Genomic DNA, 25,896 nt, shown 5'->3' on the forward strand with positions numbered 1-25,896 from the left:
TGAGCTCTTCTCTCATGACCACACCAAACTCACAACTAAATGCTGAACAACCATCAATAAAAAAAATCCTACAACCTTCCAAAAAAATGTTATTTACATCCAATGATATAATGAAGAAATTAACATAATAAAACAGGAGAGGCACTCACAAATTAAATTCCAAACTTCCTATGTGGGCAACCTACTAACTGGAGAATAATTATATCACAGAAATTATCTCACAGGAGTGAGAGCTCTGAAACCCACATCAGGAATGCCCTAAAGTTAGACACTAGGAGAAGGAGCATCAAGAGAATTTGGTTTGGCTTCTTTTTTGGTTGCCACTGCAGCATGTGGAAAATCCCCAGCCATGGCAGTGACCCAAGCTGCTGCAGTAACAATGCCAGATCCTTAACTGGCTGAGATACAAGGAAACTCAAGGCCAGTATGGCTTGATTGCAGGAGGTCTAGGACTAGTGGAAATAGACTCAACTTAAAAAGGGTGCACACAAGATCCTGCATGTACTGGGACACTGGGAAAAAACAATGACTTCATAGGCTCCTGGACAAGACTTTCCTGCTGGTCCTGGAGGTTCTCCTGGGAAGACAGAGGGCATCTGTGGCTCTCACTGGGTTCATAAAAGCTGTTGGAAGTCATATTGTTGAGTGTTCATCTATGCAAACTCTTATGGAGGCATATATTTTGCTTGGGGCAAAAGCACCAAACATGGCCCCACCCATCAGCCTGTAGGCTCCAGTGCTGGAACACCTCAGGCCTAACAACCAATAGAATAGGAGTGCAATATCACTCATCAGCAGACAAGCTGCCAAAAGTCTTCAGCCCACAGCCCCTTCTACACCTATCCCTTGACATGACCCTGCTCAACAGAGGGCCAAGACCCAGCTCTATCCATCAGTGAGGAGGTAGCAGCCCCTCCCCATGAAGCATGCAAAAGCCTCTAGACCATCTTCACACACCAGAGAACACATATTAGTAGCAACAAATGCATGATCCCACAGCTGGTGGAACTGAGCCCACACAAATATGTCAGAAACTTCCCTGGGAAAAGCTGGTCCCTGGCTCTTGGGTGACAAGAGGGGAGTGTACTCTCGAGATAAATAGGACATCTTCTACAGAGGGCCACTTCTCCAAAATTGAAAAACATAACACGCAAAATACAATTAGGAAATTAGACAAAATGATGTGGCAGAAGAATATGTTCAAGATGATGAAACAAGATAAAACTGCAGAAGAACAACTAAGTGAAGTGGACATAGGTAATTTACACATGAAAGAGTTTTGAGTCATGATCATAAAAATGATTGAATAATTCAGGAAAAGAATGCATCCACAAAACAAGAGGTTATAGGAAGTTTTTTAACAAAAAATTAGAAAATATAAAGAACAATCAAACAGAATTGAAGAATATAGTAGCTGAAATGAAAAAATAGAAGGAATCAATAGCAGAATAAATGAATAAAGAGAATGAATCAGTAAGCTGGAAGACAGAGTGGTGGAACTCACTGCTGCAGAATAGAATAAAAAAGTAAAGAATGAAAAGAAATGAAAATAGCTTAAGAGACCTCTGGGACAACATCAAATGCATCAACATTTGCATCACAGGGGTCCCAGAAGTAGCAGGGAGAGAGAAAGGGACTGAAAAAATGATTGAAGAGATAACAGCTGAAAACTTCCCTAACTTGGGGAAAGGAAACATTCACCCCAGTCCAAGAAGTACAGAGGGTCCTATACAAGATGAACTCACAGAAGAACACACAGAGACACATAGTAATCAAACTGACAAAAATAAAAACTAAAGAGAAAATACTGAAAGCAACAAGGGAAATGCAACAAATAACATACAAGGCAACTCCCTTAAGGATACAAATTGATTTTTCAGAACAAGTATTGCAGGCCAGAGGGCATGACATGATATATTTAAAGTGATAAAAGGGAAAAACCTAAAACCAAGTATACTCTACCCAGCAAGGTTTTCATTTAGATTTGGTGGAGAAATTGAGTTTTATAGACATGCAAGAATTCACCACCACCAAACCATCTTTACAACAAATGCTAAAGGAACCTCTCTAGGCACAAAAGAAAATGCTACAACTAGAAACAAGAAAACTATGAAATACGAAAGGTCTTGGGTAAAGGCAAATATACAGTAAAGGTAGGAAATCATCCACATACAAACTGCTGGGGAGGTTAAATACAAAGGTATTAAAATAATCTGTATTTTCAATAAGCACTTAGGGAATACAGAAAACAATAAGATGTAAAATATCAAAATCTGTAATACATATGTAAATATATACATATAGACTGCTATACCAAACCTCATGATATCTGCAAACAAAAAACTATAATAGATGAAATAGAAAAAAAAGGATCCAAACATAACACTGAGGATAATCAGAAAAGAACAAAAGAAGAAAGAAAAATAAATCTCCAAAAATGAACAATTTTGTTCAATATCCTGAGATAAACCATAGTGGAAAAGAATGTGAAAAAGATATTTAAATAAATATTTAAAAAATGGGTCACTTTGCTGTAGAGCAGAAATTTACATAACATTGTAACTCAACTATACTTCAATGATACTAAAAATCAAATCCAAATCAATTAAAAAATGACAAAAATATATACCAATAATGTAAATGTAAATGGATTAAATGCTCCTACCAAAAGATAAAGATTGGCTGAATTGATAAACAAACAAGACCTGTATATGTGCTGTCCACAAGAGACCCACTTCATACCTAGAGACTCACACAGACTGAAAGTGAGGAGATGGAAAAAGTCATTCCATGCAAATGTAAATCAAAAGAGAAGTGTAGTAGCAATATCCACACCAGACCAAATAGACTTTAAAGTAAAGACTGTTATGAGAGACAAAGTAGGAGAGTACACAATAATCAAGGCATCAATCCAAGAAGAAGGTATGACAACTATAAATATATATGCCCCCAATGTAGAGCCAACAGAATATATAAAGCAAGTGTTAACAGACGTAAAGGGAGAAATTGACAGTTACATACTAATTGTGAGGGACTTTAACACCCCACTTATATCAATGGATAGATCATCCACAAAAAAAGTCAATAGGAAACACAGGACTTATATCACACATTAGACCATTGGGACTTAATTGATACTTACAGAACATTCCACCTGGTAACAGCAGAATTCACAATCTTTTCAAGTGCATATGCAACATTCTCCAGGATATATCACATGTTGGGCTACAATGCATGCCTCAGTAAATTTAAGAGAATTGAAAACACATTAATCTTTTTTTCCAATCACATCTCTGTAAGATTAGAAATCAACTACAAGAAAAAAACTGGAAAAACACAAACATGTGAAAACTAAACAATATGCTACTAAACACATGGAGAACTGCAATCAAAGGGTAAATCACAAAATACCTGGAGACAAATGAAAATGAAAACACATTGATCCAAAATCTATGGGATGAAGCAAGACAATTTTAAAGAGAGAAGTTGATAGAAATACAAGATTAACTCAGGAAACAAAAAGTTCAAACAACAATCTCATACCTAGAGCAATTAGACAAAGTAGAACAAAATTAAAAACTCAAAGTTAGTAGAAGGAAAGAAATCACAAAGATCAGAGCAGAAACAAATGAAAAAGAGACAACAAAATAGAAAATACCAATGAAACTAAAAGCTGGTTCTTTGAAAGGATAAATAAAAGTGATAAATCTTTAGCCATACTCATCAAGAAAAAAATACAGAGGGCCCAAATCAACAAAATCGGAAATGAAATATGTTACAACTGACACCACAGAAATACAAAGGTTCATAAGAGACAACCACAAGCAATTATGTGCCAATGAAATGGACAATCTAGACTAAATGGACAAATCCTTAGGCATATACAATCTTCCCCGATTGAACCAGGAAGAAATAGAAAATGTGACTAAACTAATCACAAGTTCTGAAATTGAAACTGTAATTTATAAACTTCCAAAATCCAAAAGTCTAGGACCAGATGGTTTCACAGGTGAATTCAAACAAACATTCAGAAAAGACTTAACACCTAATCTTCTAAAACTCTTTCCAAAATTTTCATATGAAGGAAATTTCTGAATTCAGTCAATGAGACCACCATCACCCTGATACCAAAACTAGACAAAGAAATCACAAAAAAAGAAAATTGTAGGCTAACATCACTGATGAACATATGTGCAAAAATTCTCAACAAAACACTAGCAAGCAGACTCCAACAATACATTAAAAGAATTATACACTGTGATCAAGTTGGATTTATCTAAGGGATGCAAGGATTTTATTTCAACGGTCATAAATCAGTCAGTATGATACATCATACAAAAAATTCAAGAGATGGGATTAAGATGGTGGAATAGAAGGACTGGAGCTCAACTTCTCTTCTAAAAACAACAAAATACACAACTAAAGGCTGAGCAATCTTCACCCAAATGGACCAGAAACCTTAAAAAAGATATCCTACACCCGAAGAAAAAGAGGAGGACACATCAAGAGGTAGGAGGGGTGATTACATGATATAAACAATCCCATACCTCCCGGGTGGGAAGCCCCACAGACTGGAAATTAACTTGTTCACAGAGACTCACCTACAGGAGTGAGAGTTCTGAGCCCCACATCAAACTCCCACGTGTGGGGATCTGGCACTGGGAGAAAGAGCCCCTGGAACATCTGGCATTGAAGGCCAGTGGGGCTTGTGCACAGGAGCTCCACAGGACTGGGGGAAACAGAGACCCCATTCTTAAAAAGCACACATGGACTTCCACATGCACTGGGTCCCAGGGCAAAGCAAAGTCTCCATAGGAATCTGGGTCAAACCTGACTGCAGTTCTTGGAGGACATCCTGAGAAAACGGGTTAATGTGGCTTGTTGTGAGGGGAGGACATTGGAAGCAAAGCTCTCAGGAATATTCAGCAGCCGTGCCTTTCTCTGGAGGTGGCCATTTTGGGAAAATCTGGCCCCACCCGTTAGTCAGCACTGAAAAGCCCCAGAACAAACAACAATCCAGGTGGGATCACAGCCCCAACCCTCAGTAAATAGGCTGCCTAAAGACCCCTCAGGCACAGAGCCACCTCTAATGCCATCCAGAGACTAAGCCCCACCCACCAGAGGGATTAGACTCAGCTCCACCTACCAGTGGGCAGGCATCAGCCGCTCCCATCAGGAAGCCTACAGCAAGCCCTCCTACCAACTTCAGCCACAAGGGGGGCAGACACCAGAAGTAAGAGAGGCTACAACTCTATTATCTGTAAAAAGATCACCACACCAAAAACCTATAAAAATGAAAAGACAAGAGAAATATAACTCAGATGAGGGATAAAGGAAAATCCCAAGAAAATCAGCTAAGCAATGAGGAGTTTCTCAGCCTCCAGGAAAAACACATTAGACTGTTGATGCTGAAGATGATGCAAGACATTGGAAATAAACTGGAGGCAAAGATGGATAACTCACAGGAAACATTGAGCAAAGAGACGCAAGATATAAAACTCAAAAAAGAAGAGATGCAAAATACAGTAACTGAAATAAAAAACTCACTAGAAGCAGCTAACTGCAGAATACAGGAGGCAGAAGAACGAATAAGCAAGGTGGAGGATGGATTAGTAGAAATTACGGATGCAGAACAGAAAAGAGAAAAAAGACTGAAAACAAATGAAGAGAGTCTTAGAGAACTCTGGGACAATGTTGAATGCACCAACATCTGTATTATAGCGGTGTCAGAAGGAGAAGAGAGAAAGAAGGGGACAGAAAACATATTCCACGAGATAATAGCTGAAAACTTACCTAACATGGGAAAGGAACCACCCACTCAAATACAGGAAGCACAACGAGTACCATATAAAATTAACCCAAGGAGGAACACCCTGAGACACATACTAATCAAACTGACCAAAATGAAAGACAAAGAGAAAATCTTGAAAGCAGCTAGGGAAAAGAAACAACATACAAGGGAACCCCAATAAATTTATCAGCAGATTTTCCAGCAGAAACTCTGCAGGCCAGAAGGGAGTGGCATGATATACTTAATGTGATGAAAGGAAAAAACCTCTAACCAAGATTGCTTTACCCAGCAAGGCTCTCATTCAAATTTGAAGGAGAAATCAAAGCCTTCAGAGATAAGCAAAAGTTGAGAGAATTCAGACACACTAAGCCAGCCTTACAACAAAGACTAAAGGAACTTCTCTAGGCAGGAAAGAAAAGACAGCAACAGGAAACAAAAATACCACAAATGACAAGGCTCACCAATAAAGGGATATATACAGTAAAGATACGAAATCATCCATGCACAATTATACCACCAAAATCAGACATCATGAGAAGAGGTGGGTACAAATACAGGACACTGGAGATGAACTTGCAATTAAGAGAACAACAACTTAAAACAATCTCATATACATATAGACTCATATCAAAACTTCAGAATAACTGCAAACCAAAAATCTCCAACTGATACACAAACAAATAAGAAAAATCAACTCAAATAGAACACTAAAGATAGTCATCAAACCAGAAGAGGCGAGAACAAGAAAAGAAGGGAAGAAAAAAGAGCAACAAATGCAAATCCAAAGCAATTAATAAAATGGCAATAAGAACATCAATAATGACCTTTAATGTTAACAGACTAAGCGCCCCAACCAAAAGACATAGACTGGCTGAATGGATACAAAACCAAGATCCATATATATGCTGTCTTCAGGAGACCCACTTCACTTCTAGGGACACATGCAAATTGAAAGTGAGAGGTTTGAAGAAAATATTTCATGCAAACGGGGATCAAAAGAAAACTGGAGTAGCAATACTCAAAACAGACATAATAGACTTTAAAATGAAGAATATTTTAAGGGACAAAGAAGGTCACTACATAATGATCAAAGTATCAATCCAGGAAGATATAACAATTTTATATATCTAAGCACCCAACATAGGTCCACCACAATATATAAGGCAACTGCTAACAACCTTAAAAGGAAAAATCAACAATAACACAATCATAGTGGGGGACTTTAACACCCCACTTACAGCAATGGACAGAGCATCCAGACAGAAAATCGATAAGGAAACGTAGGCCCTGAATGAAGCTTACACTAGATGGACGTGATAGATATTTATAGGACAGTCCATCCAAAAGCAACAGAATACACATTCTTCTCAAGTTCACATGGAACATTCTCTAAGACTGATCACATCCTGGGCTACAAATCCAACCTCAATAAATATAAGAAATAATATCATGCGTCTTTTCCAACCCCAGTGCTATATGACTGGAAATCAATGACAAGGAAAAAAAACTATAAAAAAAAAAAAACACAACACGTGTAGACTAAACAACATGCTACTAAACAACCAATGGATCACTGAAGAAATCAAAGAGGAAATTAAAAAATACCTAGAAACAAATGACAACAAAGATACAACACTCCAAAACCTATGGGATGCAGCAAAAGCCGTTCTAAGAGGAAAGTTTATAGCAATACAAGCCCACTTCAGGAAATAAGAAAAAGCTCAAATAAACAAGCTAACTACATCTAAAGCAGCTTGAGAGAGAAGAACAGACAAGACCTAAAGTTAGTAGAAGGAGAGAAATCATCAAGATCAGAGCAGAAATCAATGAAATAGAAACAAAGAAAACCATAGAAAAGGTCAATGAAACGAAAAGCTGGTTCTTTGAAAAGATCAACAAAACTGATAAACCCTTAACCAGACTTATCAAGCAAAAAAGAGAGAGGACTCAATTCAATAAAATTGGAAATGAAAAAGGCGAAGTAACAACAGACATCACAGAAATACAAAGGATCTTAAGAGACCACTATATGCTACTATATGCCAATGAAATGGAAAACCTAGAAGAAATGGACAAATTCTTAGAAAAGTACAATCTTCCGAGACTAAACCAAGAAGAAATAGAAAAGTTGAATGGACCCATCACAAGAACTGACATTGAAGCTGTGATTTAAAAACTTCCAACAAACAAAAGTCCAGCATCAGAAGCCTTCACAGGTGAATTCTATCAAACATGTAGAGAAGAGCTAACACCTCTCCTTCTGAAACTATTTCAAAAACTTGCAGAGGAAGGGATACTCCCAAACTCATTCTAGGAGGCCACCATCACCCTGATACCAAAACCAGACAGAGATACCACCAAAAAAGAAAACTACAGGCCAATTTCTCTGATGAACATCGATGCAAAAATCCTCAACAAAATACTAGCAAACCACATCCACCAATACATGAAAAGGATTGTACCTCATGATCAGGTGGGATTTATCCCAGGGATGCAAGGGTTCATCAATATCCACAAATCCATCAGTGTGATACACCATATTAACAAATGGAAGAATAAAAGCCATATGATCCTCTCAGTAGACACAGAAAAAGCCTTTGACAAAATCCAACACCCATTTCTGATTAAAAAAAAAAAAAACCCTTCAGAAAGTGGGCATAGCGGGAACCTACCTCAACATAATAAAGGCCATATATGACAAACCCAGAGCAAACATCATTCTCAATGGTGAAAAGCTGAAAGAATTCCCGCTGAGATCAGGAACAAGACCAAGGATGCCTGCTCTTGCCACTACCCTTCAACATAGTTTTGGAAGTCCTAGCCACAGCAATCAGAGAAATAAGAGATCAAAGGAATCCAAATTGGAAAGGAGGAAGTACAACTATCACTATTTGCAGATGGCATGATACTATACCTAGAGAATCCTAAGGACTCTACCAGAAAACTGTTAGAGCTCATCCGTGAATTTGGCAAAGTCGCAGGATACAAAATTAATACACAGAAATCAAAGGCATTTCTGTACACTAACAATGAAAGAGCAGAAAGCGAAATTAGGGAAGCAATCCCGTTTACCATCACATCCAAAAGAATAAAATACCTTGGAGTAAACCTACCTAAAGAGACAAAAGACCTGTACTCTGAAAACTATAAGACACTGATGAAAGAAATCAAAGGTGACACAAACAGGTCGAAAGATATACTATGCTCGTGGATTGGAAGAGTTAATACTATCAAAATGACTGCACTACCTAAGGCAATCTACAGATTCAATGCAATCCCTATCAAATTACCAAGGACATTTTTCACCGAACTTGGACAAAATATTTTAAAGACTGTTTGGAAGCTCAAAAGACCCTGAATAGCCAAAGACATCCTGAAAAAGAAAAATGGAACTGGAGGAATCAGGCTCCCAGACTTCAGACTATACTACAAAGCAACAATCCTCAAAAATGTATGGCACTGGCACAAAGACAGAAACATAGATCAGTGGAACAGGACAGAAAGCCCAGAATTCAACCCACGCACCTACAGCCAACTCATCTATGACAAAGGAGGCAAGCATATACAATGGAGAAAGGACAGCTTGTTCAGTAAGTGGTGCTGGGAAAATTGGACAGCCACATGGAGAAGAATGAAATGAGAACACTCCCTAACACCATACACAAAAGTAAACTCCAAATGGATTAAAGGCCTAGATATAAGACCAGACACTATAAAACTCTTAGAGGAAAACAGAGGCCAAACACTCTCTGACGTAAATGACAGCAACATCTTCTCAGATCCACCTCTTAGAGTATTGACGGTAAAAACAAAAATAAACAAATGGGACCTAATCAAACCGAAAAGTTTCTGCAGAGCAAAGGAACTCTAAACAAAATGAAAAGACAACCCACAGAATGGGAGAACATCTTTGCAAGTGAATCAACTGACAAGGCATTGATCTCCAAAACTTATAAACACCTCCTAAATCTCCATACCAAAAAAACAAACAACCCCATCCAAAAACGGGCAGAAGATCTAAACGGACTGTCTCCAAAGAAGACATACAAATGGCCAAAAGACACATGAAAAGATGTTCAACATCACTCATCACTAGAGAAATGCAAATCGAAACCACTCTGAGGCACTACCTTACATCAGCCAGAACGACCACCATCCAAAAGTCTCCAAACAATAAGTGCTAGAGAGGGTATGGAGAAAAAGGAACCCTAGCACACAGTTGGTGGGATTGTAAATTGGTGCAACTACTGTGGAAAACAGTATGGACATGCCTCACAAAACTAAACATAGAACTCCCATTTGATCTAGCAATCCCACTCCTGGGCATCTATCCAGAGAAAACCATGACTCGCAAAGACACATGTACTCCAATGTTCATTGCAGCCCTCTTTTCAATAGCCAAGACATGGAAACAACCTAAATGTCCATTGACAGAGGAGTGGATCTAGAAGATGTGGTACATATACACAATGGAATATTACTCAGCCATTAAAAGGAATGAAGTACCAGCATTTTTAGCAACATGGATGGACCTAGAAATTATCATGCTAAGTGAAGTCAGCCATACAATGAGACGCCAACATCCAATGCTTTCACTGACATGTGGAATCAGAAAAAAGGACAGACTGAACTTCTTTGCAGAACAGATGCTGACTCAGACATTGAAAAACTTTTGGTCTCCAGAGCAGACAGTTTGGGTGGGTCGGGTGTGTGGTTGGGTTGTGGGAAGGAAATCCTGTGAAATTGGATTGTTATGATCATTATACAACTACAGATGTTGTAATTTATTTGAGTAATAAAATATTAAAATTAAAATAAATGTATGGGATGTGGCAGAAGCAGTTCTAGATGGAAATTTATAGCAATACAAGCCTACCTCAGAAAACAAGAAAAATCTCAAATAAGCTACCTAATCTTACACCTACAGCACCTAGACAGTAGACCAAAGAAAACCCAAAGTCAGCAGAATGAATGAACCCGTAAAGACCAGAGTAGAAATAAATGAAATAGTGACTAACAGATAGTAAAGATCAATGAAATTAAAGCTGATTCTTTGAAAGCATAAATAAAATTGATAAACGTTTAGCTAGTCTTTCAAGAAAAAAATGAGAAGTCTCAAATCAATAAAATTATAAAGGAAACAGAAGTTACAACCGACACCACAGAAATACACAGCATCAGAAGAAACTACTACAAGCCAATAAAATGTATGCCGGTGAAATGTACAACCTAGAAGAAATGGACAGGTGTTAGAAAGGTATAATCTTCCAACAGTGAACTAGGAAGAAACACAGACTCTGAGCAAACCAATCACAATGACTGACATTTAAACTGTGATTTAAAAATTTCTAACAAACAGAAGTCCAGAACAAGATGGCTTCACAGGCAAATTTTATCAAACATTTAGAGTTAACTCTTATCCTTTTGAAACTATTCCAAAATATTGAAGAGGAAAGAACAGTTCTAAATGCATTGTATGAGACCACCTTCACTCTGATACTAAAACCAGACAAATGCATCAGAAAAAAAGAAAATTTCTGGCTAATTTCACTGATCAACATAGACAAAAATCATTAACAAAATACTAGCAACCTGAATCTAACGATACATTAAAAGGATCGTACACATGATCAAGTGGGATTTACCCAGGGATGCAGGGGTTTTTCAGTAGTCACAAATTACTGTCAATAGCTGTGGAAAAACTTTTGATAAAATTTAATATCCATTTATGATAAAACCTCTCCAGAAATTAGGCGTAGAAGGACCCTACCTCAACTAATAAAGACCACATATAGCAAACCCACAGCTAACATCATACTCGATGATGAAAAACTGAAAGCATTTCCTCTATGATTATGAACAAAACAAGGATGTCCACTCTTACCACTTTTATTCAACATAGTCATAGCCACAGCTATGAGAGAAGAAAAAGAAATAAAAAGAATCCAAATCGGAAACGAAGTGGGAAAACTCACCCTTTGCCTATCACATGATACTATACATAAAAAATCCTAAAGATGTTACCAGAAAAAGACTAGAGCTCATCAATAAACTTGGTGAATTTGCAGGGTACAAACTAATACAGAGAAATGTCCTGCATTCCTATACACTAAAATTAAAGATCAGAAATAGAAATTAAGGCAACAATAGCATCCACAAGAATAAAGTACCTAGGAATAAATAGACCTAAGGAGGAAAACACCTGTATTCTGAGAACTATGCTACCTTGATGAATGAAATTGAAGATGACACAAACAGATGCAAAGAAATACCATGTTCTTGGATAGGAAGAATCGCTATCATTTCAATGACCATAAAATCCAAGGTAATCTACAGGTCCAATGCAATCCTATTAAATTACCAAGGGCATTTGTTGAATAAATAGAACAAAAAACTCTTGAAACTTATATGGAAACAGAAAAAAAAAAACCCAAAAGCAAAAGAAATCCTGAGAAAGAAGAATGGAGCTGGAGCAATCAAACCTCTGACTTCAGAATATACTACAAGGCTACAGTAATAAAGATAATATTATGTTTACACAAAACAGATATATTGATGAGTGGAACAAAATAGAAATCCCAGAATAAACTCACACACTTATGGTCAACTTATTTATGACAAAGAAGGCAAGAACATACCATGGAGAAAATTCTGGCTCTTCAATAACTTGTGCTGGGAAAATTGGACAGCTACATGTAAAAGAATGAAATTAGAACATTCTCTAATACCATACCTAAAAATAAACTCAAAATGGATTTAAGAACTAAACGTAAGATGGATACTAAAAAAATTCCTAAAGGAAAACATGGGCAGCATACACTTTGATACACATTGCAGCAATATCTTTTAGATCTGTCTTCTAGAGTAATGTAAATAAAAACAAAAATAAAAAAATGGGAGATGGTGGAGGAGTAGGATGTGGAACACATTTTCTGAGACAAATACAGCAAAAATACATCTACATGTAGAATGATTCTCAAAGAACATCTACTGAATCTTTTCAAAGATCTCAGATTTCCAAACGGGCAAGAAAACCTCCACATACCTGGGTAGGACAAAAAGAAAGAGAGAGAGGGATGGAGGTGCCCCTGGGAAGGAGCTGTGAAAGAGGAAATACTACCACACACTTGGAAGGCCCATCACTGGCAGAACAAAAAGCCAGCACATAGGGGGAGCTTCAGAACCTTGGAGGAGACTTCAGCAATTGGTTTGCAGAGGGCAACCTGGAGAAAGCCCTGCAATGCCCGTTGGTGCCACTGCCCAGGACACCAAGGCCAGAGACACTTGACCAGTGTAATTGGTAGGGGCTGGACAATGAGGCTCAGGATTTGGAGGTCAGATCTAGAGAGAGGACTGGGGCTGGCTGAGATGAGACAACCTGAGGGAGCTAGGTGGGCTGCACTGTAACAGAGGGAGACTAGGAAGAAGCCTGGGCCCACAAAAGAGGCACAGCACCATTGTTGGAGGGCACAAGAAGGGAGGTGTGGGGCCACTGGAGGTGCTCCTTTCTCCATGTGCAGGCTCTCAAGCTCCAGGGCACGTGCTAGCCACTGGGGTCATGTCATACTCTAGAGGCAGAACCAGACAGCTTTCTCCACTGAAGGTCACATGAATGGGTGCAGTCACAGCTCCCTCCTTCTTAGGAACACATGAGGCTCATTGCTGCCACTGCCCCCAGATGGCCCATGATTGTGACCTGTGACCAGGCATTAACAATTTCTGCCCCTTTCCATGGAGCACACACAGCTCCACACCTGCAACTGGGTATAAACCACTGCTTCTGGCTCCCTGAGAGTTCATGTGGCTCACTGCAGCCACCCCTATGTGTGTGTGTGGGGGGGGCGGTGTCTGTGACTGGGAACTGGCCACTTCCCTGACTCCCTGAGACCTTGCACAGCCTGCTGCCACCACTCCTAGGGGGTCTGTGATGGACCCACTTCCCCTATATCCCTCATAGCTCAAATGACTCACTGCCACCATCCCCAGGGGTTCTGTGACTAAGCACTTGACCACTACCCCTGACTCCCTGAGATCTCACAAGACTTGCTACCATTGCTCCCAGGGGTCCTGCCACCTGGCACTGACCACTGTTCCTGACTCCCTGGGAGCTCTCATGGCTCACTGCCCTGAGTGTCGGGGGTGGGGGAACTGCTGAGGTGACTGCAACTGGACACTGATCACTGCCACTGAACACCCTGGGATCTTGCATGGCCCACTACTGACACCAAGGGTTCTGCAACCAGTTGACAACCTCTGCCCTTGCTTCCTTGGGAGTGTGTGTGGCCTGCAGCCACCACCAAAGGGCCTGCAACTGAGTTTTACCACTGGTGGCCACTGCCAGGTGGTGTTTCATAAGCCACTGCCACCTCCCTTGTGGACTATATGTCCCTTGTTGAGGCCCAACACTGGTTGTGTGTGAGAGCTGCCACCGCTAATGAGAAGTTCAGGACCAGGCACCATATCTGCACCCCTATTACCAAGGGGGTAACAGCCAATACACTCCAAGGAAAGAGACAATAGGCACCCACACTAAAAACAGCCCTGTGACTAAGGGGGAAGAGCTTAAATATCTCTTTCTAACTGCATGAATTATGGATTTACTCCTCTGCTCCTGGCCTTATATATTCACTGCTGGTTGAATGTACGAAGGGACAAGTGCTCTTGCACCTAAGATGGGTCTGACTTGAGCAGCTGTGGGCTTTAAGGGCACATACAAATGGGGGTTGGACCAGGCCAGAATCTGAGCTGCTTCCATAAATACCATGGTGGGCCCAGAAGCACCAATACTGCAATCCTGAGTTCTGACCTCAGTGGATCTGCACTGGTGACCTAGTGAAAACAATGACAGAGAGACACAAGAGCCCATTATAGACATACCCATGGTTAAGTTGGGGCTGAGAGCAGCACTGACAACACTGTACTCTGTGAGCCTACACAAGGAGGAAAAGTAACACAACAGAGCACACTCCCAGGTGAACATCTCCAGAAAAGGAATACTCAGTGTCTCCTTTCCCAGTGGGAGTGCTGCAAAACCACCTACCTTGTACTGCACATCAGAATCGCAGATCAGAAACAGATCTTGGGGCTTCTAGTACAACTACTAGAGAGCAGACCCTGCTCCTTACAGGGCAGTGACAATCACAGGCAAACAGGAGGCCCCACTCAATATCCAGCACAGGCCTGGGTTCCCACAACATAAAGCATGCCTGCTATCAAGGGGATAAAGTTCAGCATATGCTGAGGAAAAAGGTGTCAGGCTGCATAAATTATACCAAGACAGTAGCTACCTCCGAACACACCCCTTAACACAGCCTTGACCACCACAGGGAAAAGATCCAGCTCTACCCACCAGTGGGAAGGCACCAGCCCTCCAACCAGGAAGCCTGCACAAGTCCCTGGGCCAACATTATCCATGAGAGGCCAGACACCAGAAAAAAAGGAATGAAAATCCTGCAGCCTGTGGAAAGAGGATCACACGTGTATGAAGTTAGACAAAATGAAATGACAGAGAAATATGCTTCAGACAAAGGAAAAAATAAAAACCCACAAAAACAACTAAATGAAGAGGAAATAGGCAACTTACCAGAAAGAGAATACAAAATAATGGTAGTAAGGATGATCCAACATCTCAGTAAAATGAATGGGTACAGGGTACACAGACTGAGAAGTTAAAGGAAATGTTTAACAAAGAGCTGGAAGATTTAAAGAACAAGAAAACAAAGATGAATCATACTATATCTGAAATGAGAAGTACACTAGGAGAAATCAACAGCAGAATAACTGAGGCAGAAAAACAAATTAATGAGGTAGAAGACAGAGGAGTGGAAATCACTGGCACAGAAAAGAATAAAGAAAAAGGAATAAAAGGAAACGAGGACAGTCTAAGAGATCTCTGGGACAATGTCAAATCTACCAACATTCCCATGATAAGGGTCCCAGAAGGAGAAGAGATAAAGAGCTTGAGAAAATATTTTAAGCTTCTTGGATAGAGTCATCTTTCAAATCCACAGGTGTCCTCCACTGCCAAAATGCTGCAACTGCTGTGCTGGGCACTGTCATCACTGGCCTCCATGCCACCGTGCCTTCCCAGCCTCTCTTGCACTGCTGCATCCCGTGTCCCAGCTGTGGCCCTGTCCCTTATGGCTCCTGAGCAAGTGCAGGCTCAGTGCAGCCACCCAACCTCCTGTGGCCTCAGGGCCCTGAGCTTGTGGCTGTGGCAGGCTACATACTGAAGGGGACAAAACTTTTGTTGAATTCCTTAGAGATGAGATTGAGGAGAAGATACAGAAATGTAAGTCTCTTCCCAAGATGTCTGGAGGTTGGGTGCTGGAAGTGAATTGGACAGAAGCCAAATGAGCGTAGAAAGTTTCTGGAGAAAAGGTCACTGTCACCCTCAACATTAATGATAGCATCCCATCCCCCCATGACGGGGAGGAGGAGCCCTCATAAGGGCAGAAGTTTGAAGGATAGGAGCCTGAATTGATGTCCACTCCCAATTTTGTGGTTGAAGTTATAAAGAATGGTAGCAAGAAGGCCCTTGTGCTGGACTGTCACTATCTAGAAGATGAGATTGGGCAAGAAGAGGAGGGGCAGAGTGACATTTTCTCTATCAAGGAAGTGAGCTTTCAGTCCACAGACAATTCTGACTGGAAGGACACAAATTACACACTCAACACAGACTCCCTGGATTGGGGCTTATATGACCACTCAATGGATTTCCTGTGGACTGAGGGGTGGACAACACTTTCACTAATGAGTCAGTGGAGCTCAGCACAGCCCTGGAGCATCAGGAGTACATTATTTTTCTGGAGGATCTCAGAGGTTTCATCAAAAGCCAGTAGGCAGGAGTTGCCATCGTGGCGCAGTGGTTAATGAATCTGACTAGGAGCCATGAGGTTGCGGGTTTGATCCCTGCCCTTGCTCAGTGGGTTAAGGATTCGGCATTGCCATGAGCTGTGGTATAGGTTGCAGATGCGGCTCGGATCCCATGTTGCTGTGGCTCTGGCATAGGCCTGCAGCTACAGCTCCAATTCAACCCCTAGTCTGGGAGCTTCCATATGCCACAGGAAGCAGCCCTAGAAAAAAAAGGCAAAAAAAAAAAAAAAAAAAAAAAAGGCCAGTAGGCAGACAAGGCACCAATCACCTCAACTTTGTGGCAGGCTTTGGCTGGTGAACAAAACCTACTCTGAAGTCAGAGCCACATACTCTGAAATGGTATTCATTCCACTATCATGGAAAATAATTCAATGCTAATTATTTCTGTTGCTTCATATTTACCATTCATTTATTCTCTATAAACCTGTTATTTCTAGATTTTTGTATAACATAATGATGGACAATAAAATCTCCAAGGTGGTTTCAAAAAAAAAAAAAAGATAATATTTTAAAAGATTATAGCTGAAAACTCCCCTAATAGGAGAAAGGAAGCACTCATTCAGGTAGAGAAAGCACAGAGAGTACCATACAGGATAAACCCAAGGGGAAACACATCAACACATGTTAATCAAACTAACAAGAGTTAAATAAAAAGAAAAAATATTAAATGCCAACAAATAACATATAGGGGAACCCCCCTTAAGGTTATTAACTGATTTCTCAGCAGAAACTCTAAAGGTGAGAAGGGAATGGCAAGATATATTTAAAGTGATGATAGGGAAAAACCTTCAACTAAGAATAACCAGCAAGACTCTCATTCAGATTTGATGGAGAAATCATTGGCTTCATAGACAAGAAAAAGCTAAAAGAATTCAGCACAGTCAAACAAACTTTACAACCAATACTAAAGGAACTTCTCTAGGTGGAAAAGAAAAACAAAACAAAACAAAACTGAAGACAAGAAAAGTATAAATGGGAAAACTCACCAGTAAAGGTAAACGTAAAATGAATATGGGAAGTTATACACAAATATGATATCAAAACCAGCAATTGAGTGGGAGTTCCCATCATGGTTTAGTGGAAACAAATCTGATTAGCATCCATGAGGATGGAGGTTCAGTCCCTGGCCTTTCTCTGTGGGTTAAGGATCTGGTGTTACCATGAGATGTAGTATAGGTTGCAGACATGGCTCAGATCCCACATTGCTGTGGCTGTGGTGTAGGCCAGCAGCTGTAGCTCCAATTCGACCTCTATCATGGGAACCTCCATATGCCACAGGTGCAGCCCTAAAAAGACAAAAACCAAATAAACAAAAAACCTAGCAGTTGTGAAAAGAAGAAAAGATGAATGCAGAATATTGGAAAAGCATTTGAAATAAAAAGATGAGAAGCTTAAAACAACTTTGTTTTAAATACACACACACACACACACACACAAACACACACATACACACAATGCTATATCAAAACCTGGTAAAGCACAAACCAAAAAAACTACAGTTGATTCACTCATAAAAAAGAAAAATCAAATCAAATACAGCACTGAAGATTGTCATTAAATCACAAGAGCAGAGAACAAAAGAGGAAGTGAAGAAAAAGACCAAAAATAACAAATCCAAAACAACTAAGAAAGTGGAAATAACTGCATACGTATCTCTAATTACTTTGAATATAAGTGCACTAAGTGAACCAACCAAAAGACAGAGACTGGCTAAATGGATATAAAAACAGGACCCATATATATGCTGTCTACAAGAGGCCCCCTTCAGTTCTAGGGACGCACACAAACTGAAAATGAGACAGTGGAAGAAGATATTCCATGTACATGGAAATCAAAGGAGAGCTGGAGTAGCAATACTTATATCAGACAAAATAGATTTTAAAATAAAGAATGTTACAAGAGACAAAGGACACTGCCTAATTATCAAGAGACAAATCCAAGAAGATATAACAATTGTAAGTATATATGCACCCAACGTAGGAGCACCTCAACTTATAAGGCAACTACTAACAGCCATAAAAGGAGAAATAGACTGTAACACAGTAATGGTGGGGGACTTTAACACCCAAATTACAGATCATCCAGACAGAAAATTAATAAAGAAACACAGGCCTTAAATTACACAATAGACCATAAAAACTTAAGTGACATTTATAGAAAATTTCATTCAAATGAAGCAGAATACACTTTCTTCTCAAGTATGCATGGAACCTTCTTCAGGGTAGTTCATATCTTGGGCCACAAATCAAGCCTCCGTGAATTTAAGAAAATTGAAATCATACCAAGCATTTTTTTCTAATCACAACACTGTGAGACTAGAAATCAGCTACAAGAAAAAAATGCAAAAAAGAGAGATACTTGGAGGTTAAAAAAATGCTGTGAAACAACCAGTGGATCACTGAAGAGATCAAAGAGGCAGAAATCAAAAATTACCTAGCGATAGATGACAATGACGAGACAATGGTCCAAAAACTATGGAATGTAGAAAGGCAGTTCTCAGGGGGAAGTTTATAGCAATACAACCTCATCTCAGGAAACAAGAAAAATATCAAGAAAATAACCTAACCTTACAACTGAAGCAACTAGAGAAAGAAAAACAAACCCCAAAGTTAGTAGAATGAAAATAATCATTAAGATCAGAGCAGGAGTTCCCACTGTGGCTCAGTGGTTAATGATCCAACTAGGAACCATGAGGTTGCGGGTTTGATCCCTGGCCTTGCTCAGTGGGTTAAGGATCTGGTGTTGCCATGAGCTGTGGCTTAGGTTGCAGACACAGCTCGGATCCCGTGTTGCTGTGCTCTGGTGTAGGCCAGTGGCTACAGCTCCAATTCGACCCCTTCCCTGGTAAACTCCATATGCCGCAGGAGCAGCCCAAGAAATGGCAAAAAGACAAAAAAAAAATAAATAAAGATCAGAGCAGAAATAAATGAGACAGAGACAAAGAAAACGATAGAAAAGATCAATGAAACTAAAAGCTGATTCTTTGAAGAGATTAATGAAACTGATAAACCTTTGGCCAGACTCATCAAGATAGAAAGGGAAAGGGCTCAAATCAATAAAATTAGAAAATGAAAAGGAGAAACTACAACAAACACCACAGAAATACAGAGGATCATAAGAGACTACAACAACCAACTATATAGCAATAAAATGGACAATCTAAGACAAGGACAAATTCTTAGAAAGGTACAACCTTCCAAGACTGAACCAGGAAGAAATAGAAAATATGAACAGATCAAAAGTTCTGAAATTGAAACTGATTTAATAATTTCTAACAAACAAGAGTCCAGGACTAGATGGCTTCACATTTATCAAACATTTACAGAAGAGTTAATACCTCTCCTTCTGAAACACTTCCAAAAAATTGCAGAGAAGCTCATTCTATGAGGCCACCATCATTCTGACACCAAAAACAAAGACGCAGAAAAGAAAGAAAGAGAGGAAGAATGAAAATTACAGGCCAGTATCACTGATGAACATACGCAAAAATCCTCCACAAAAGTACTTGCAAACTGAATTCAACAGTACATTAAAAAGGCTCATATACCATGATCAAGTGGGATATATCCCAGGGATGCAAGGATTCTTCAATATATGTAAATCAATTGATGCGATACACCATATCAAGCAAATGAAGAATAAAAACCATACGATCATCTCAATTCATGCAGAAAAAATTGTGACAAATTTCAGCACCCATTTTTGATAAAAACTCTCCTGTATGTGGGCATGCAGGGAATCTACCTCAACGTAATAAAGGCCAGGTATGATAAACGCACAGCTAACATCATTCTCAATGGTGAAAAGCTGAAAGCTTTTCTGTTCAGATGAGGAACAAGACAAGAATGTCCACTCTTACAACTTTTATTCAACAAAATTTTGGAATCCCTGGCCATGGGAATCAGAAAAGTAAAGAAATAAAAGGAATCCAAACTGAAAAAGAAGTAAAACTGTAATTGTTTGCAGATGACATGATACTATACATAGAAAATCCTAAAGATATTACCTGAAAACTACTACAGCTCATCAATGAATTTGGCAAAGTTGCAGGGTACAAAATGAATACACAGAAATGTCTTGCATTCTTATATACCAACAATGAAAGATCAGAAATAGAAATTAGTGAAACAATCCCATTTACCATTACATCAAAAAGAATCAGATATCTAGGAATACACATACCTAAGGTGATAAACAAAACCTTTACTCTGAAATCATAACGTGGTGATGAAAGAACTCAAAGACAACATGAATATTTGGAAAGTTATACCATGTTCTTTGTTTGTCAAAATGAATGCACTACCCAAGGCAATCTACAGATTCAAAGCAATCCCTATCAAATTACCAATGGCATTTTTTACAGAACTAGAACAAAATTTTTAAAAATTTGTATGGAAACACCAAAGGACCCAAATTGCCAAAGCAATCCTGAGAAAGTAAATTGGAGCTGGAGGAATCAGGCTCCCTGTCTTCAGACTATACTACAATGCTACAGTCATCAAAACAATATGGTACTGGCACAAAAACAGAAATATAGACCAGTGGAACAGGATAGGTAGGAAGCCCAGAGATAAACCCATGCACCTGTGCTCAACTAACCTACAACCAAGGAAGCAAAAATACACAATGGAGAAAAGACAGTCTCTTCAATAAGTGGTGCTGGGAAAGCTGGAGAGTAATATGTAAAAATGGAATTAGAACACTTTCTAACACTATGCCCCAAGATAAAATCAGAATGGATTAAAGACCTAAATTTAAGACCAGATCCTATAAAACTCTTAGAGCAAAACATAGGCTGAACACTCCTGACATAAACTGCAGCAATATCTTCTCCATCCCCCCTTCTAGAGTAATGAAAATAAAAACAAAAATAAATGGGACCTAATTAAAAGTTTTTGCACAGCAAAAGAAATCATGAACAAGACAAAATAAAACCCACAGAATGGGAGAAAATCTTTGCAAATGAAGTGACTGACAAGGGATTAATCTCCAAAATATACAAACAACACATGCAGCACAATTGAAAAATGAGCAGAAGATCTAAACAGACCTTTCTTCAAAGAAGACGTACAGATGAACAAAAATACATGAAATATACTCAACATTGTTAATTATTAGAGAAATGCAAGTAAAACTACTAAAAGGTGTCACCTTACACCCAGCCAGAGTGGACATCATCAAAAATCTTCAAACAATACATGTTGGAGAGGGTGTGGAAAAAAGGGAACCCTCCTACACTGGTTGGTGGGAATGTAAATTGGTATAACCGCTATGGAAAACAGTATTGAGTTTCCTTAATAGACTAATAATAGAGGTGCCATATGATCCAGCAATCCCACTCCTGGGCATATATCTGGAGAAAACCGTAATTCCATAATTCAAAAAGATACACATACCCCAATGTTCATTGCAGCACTTTTTACAATATCCAAGACATGGAAACAACATAAATGTCCATCAACAGATTAATGAATGAAGAAGATGTGATAAACGTATACGATACAATACTACTCAGCCATTAAGATAATGAAATAATGCCATTTGGAGCAATATTGATGGACCTAGAGATTATCATACTAAGTGAAGTTAGTGAAAGAGAAAACATCATATGATATCACTTACACATGGAATCTAAAAAAATAAAGGATATAAATGAATCTACTTGCAGAACAGAAACAGACTCACAGGCTTTGAAAACAAACTTATGGTTACCAAAGTGGGCAGGTGGAGGGGTATGGACTGGGAACTTAAGATTGGTATATGCACACTGTGGTATATGGGATGATTGGCCAATGGGGACCTGCTTTTTATTTATTTATTTTTTTTTTTGTCTTTTCTGTCTTTATAGGGCTGCACCCAGGGCACGTGGAGGTTCCAGGCCAGGGGTCTAACTAGAGCTATAGCTGCTGGCCTACGCCAGAGCCAAAGCAACATCAGATTCAAGCTGCATCTGTGGCCTACACCACAGCTCATGGCAACGCCAGATCCTTAACCCATTAAGCGAGGCCAGGGATCGAACCCGCAACCTCGTGATTCCTGGTTGGATTTGTTTCCACTGTGCCATGACGGGAACTCCTGGGACCTGCTTTTTAGCACAGAGAACTCTACCCAATATTCTGTAATTATCTATGTGGGAAAAGAATCTAAAATAGAATGGTTGTGTGTACCTGTATAACTAAACCACTTTTTTGTACAGTAGAAATTATCACAACATTGTAAATCAACTGTACATCAATAAAACTTTGAAAATTGAAAAAATTAACAAATGGGGCCTAATCAAACTTAAAAACTTTTACACAGCACAGGAAACCATAAACAAAATGAAAAGAAAACCTACAGAATGGGAGAAAGTATTTTCACACTAGGCAACTGACAAGGAATTAATTTCCAAAATATACAAACAGCTCATATAGCTCAAAATCAAAGAAATAAATAACACAATACAAAAATGGGCAAAAGACATAGGTATTTCTCCAAAGAAGACATAAAGACAGCCGATAGGCATGTGAAAAAAAATGCTCAACATTATTAGAGAAATATACTTCAAAACTATGAGGTATCACCTCACACCAGATAGAATGGCCATCATCTACACGTCTACAAACAGCATATATTGCAGAGGGTCCATAGAAAAGGGAATCCTGGGAGTGCCTGTCATGGCTCAGCCATTAACGAGCTCGACTAGTATCCATGAAGACACGGGGTGATCCCTGGCCTTGCTCAGTGGGTTAAGGATCTGGCCTGGCTGTGAGCTGTGGTTTAGGTTTCAGACGCAGCTCAGATCTGGCTTTGCTGTGGCTGTGGTATAAGCCAGCAGCTACGGCTCCAATGGTTGCAGCCCTAAAAAGCAAAAAAAAAGAAAAAAAGAAAAACAAAAAGAAAAAAAAAATAGAAAAGGGAAGCCTCCTATGCTGCTGATGGGAATGTAAATTGATGCAACCACTATGGAGAACAATATGGATGTTCTTTAATAAACTAAAAACAAAGTTATGATACAATCAGGCAATCACACTGGATATATATCTGCAAAACCATAATTTGAAAAGATACATGCTCCTGATGTTCACTGTAGCTCTACTTACAATAGCCAAGGTATGGGAGCAACCTAAATCCACTGCCAGATGAATGGATAAATTTGTGGTACACACACACACACACACACACACACACACACACACACACACACACACACAATGGAATTATTACTCAGCAATAAGAAAGAATGAAATATTGACATTTGCAGCAATAGGGATTTAGAGATTACCATAAAAAGTGAAGCCAGGCAGAGAGAGACAAATACCACGTAATATTACTATATGTGGAATCTAAAAAAATGAATTTATTTACAAAATTGAAAGAGACCCACAGACATAGTAAACAAACCTATGTTTAACAAAGAGGAAAGGTGCACCAGATAAATTAGGAGTTTGGGATTAACACATACAAACAAATTTATGTAAAATGGATAGCCTACAGGGATTTAGCATAAAGTAAAAGAAACTGTACCTAGTATTTTACAAGGGTAAGGAATATGAAACAGAATTTATATATATATTCAGATATATGTAATTGAGTCACTATATGTAACTATATATACATAACTGAATCACTGTGCAATACACCTGAAATTAACATGACAATGTAAATCAACTATGTTTCAACTTAAAAAAGAACTCACACAATGTAAAACATCAAGAGTGAACCCCAAAAGACAGACGGAAAAGGGAAAAAGATATTTTAAAATCAACCTTTAGCAGCAAATATAACAAGGGTGAAATCATTAACCAACAATCCATACATACAGCTTAACAAAAATTGGGCAAGCAGAATTATTCATTTAAATTGAAAATGTTTCTTAGAATAGATTCAAGAAATGGCTTTTCATTCAGTAATTTCCTTAAGAGGATGCCAGATGTTACTGCCCTCAAATAGTTCCCCTTTATTTCAAAAGTGTCTATTCATTTAGTTATCCATCAACATGCAGCACATATTCCAAGAAAGTTGTTCTTGCCTCTTATATTAGTTATTCTTGATTGCTAGTGTTCTGTTATTTTCTGTTCACCTCTGTGCAAATCTTTATTCATCTAACATTGCATATCAGCTAGATCCTGAAACTCCTGTTGCTGTTTTCTCAAGAAAACACTCCTTTTTCTTTCTCCTACAGACTGGGGTATGGATCTTTACTCTGCTGCTGTGGGCAGAATACCTCCCCTGTGGTCTCTTCACACCAGCGCTGCTCAACAAGATTGGCACATAATGCAAATCAAATTTTCTGAATTTATTCCAATGTAAGAGAACCGAATGATTTATATGCATAGACTATTTCATGAACGATACATCCTTAACTAAGACCCCACAGTCTTTCACAGGGGGGATACCTATAGATTAAGCAATTCCAGAGCAGGGAAAGGACCTTTGTTGTTCCAAGCTAGAAACATACATACTACCACATCCAACCACCAGGGCATCAAATTAAATTCGATATTTAAATGAAAATATTGCTTAGAAGGGAAAGCCTAGACTCCCTCTCCTCTCTGCCACTATACAAGTCTAAACTATGATTCTCCATCACCCCAAATCTTCCCACAGCTCCGCCTGTCCCCCAGTTTTCTAGCAACAGTCACCATGAAGTCTTTATCATGTAAATCATCATTTCATGTTCTCTGCTCAAAGTCCTCCATTATCTTCCTATTGCCCTTAGGATAAAACCCAAACTCTATCATGACCTAAAAAGGCATCTGATTCTCCCCCATCTGATTTGCTGCTGCTGCACTGATGTTCTTTTCTGTTACTGGGATGCACCTGTTCAAGGTGTCTCGGGGACCTTACATTCTCTCTCTTGACTTCTTCCCTTTCAGACTTTTCCTATCCATTCCTTCTTATCACTTAGGTGTCAGTTCAAGGTCTTTCTCCAAGAAGGCTTCAAAGCTCACCCTGTAGCTTATCTGTCACCACACACCCTGACACGGAGTCCCTCCAGCTCATCCCCATGGGGAATTTGCAGTTCAGTTCTACAGAGACTTTCTGGGCCAGAGAGTACATCCCTGAAATTGCCCATATGGGGAGTGGGAGAGGGTTTGGTCCCTGCCCAGTGATGTCAGTTCCCTTGTTTCTGAGTCATGTGTGCATAAGGACTAGGCGGATTCTCATGGGCATCCCTCACTCCCACATCCGAGGAGCCCTGGGCAGACAGAGTCAAGTACAGGTGCTGTAGACCTCACCTTGGGGCA

General features: G+C 39.3%; 1 pseudogene; it reads left to right on the top strand.

Annotated features, from left to right (window-relative positions):
* Window positions 1-983: 983 nt before the first annotated feature.
* LOC100522457 (complement component 1 Q subcomponent-binding protein, mitochondrial pseudogene) lies at window positions 984-16,632 on the top strand (annotated as a pseudogene).
* Window positions 16,633-25,896: the final 9,264 nt, after the last annotated feature.

Source organism: Sus scrofa, chromosome 10 (assembly GCF_054392235.1).
Source record: "Sus scrofa isolate SSC_HxYL_T2T_F1_AM1 chromosome 10, Sscrofa_HxYL_maternal_Yorkshire_Landrace_v2.0, whole genome shotgun sequence".
In the NCBI taxonomy this organism is placed as follows: Eukaryota; Metazoa; Chordata; class Mammalia; order Artiodactyla; family Suidae; genus Sus; species Sus scrofa.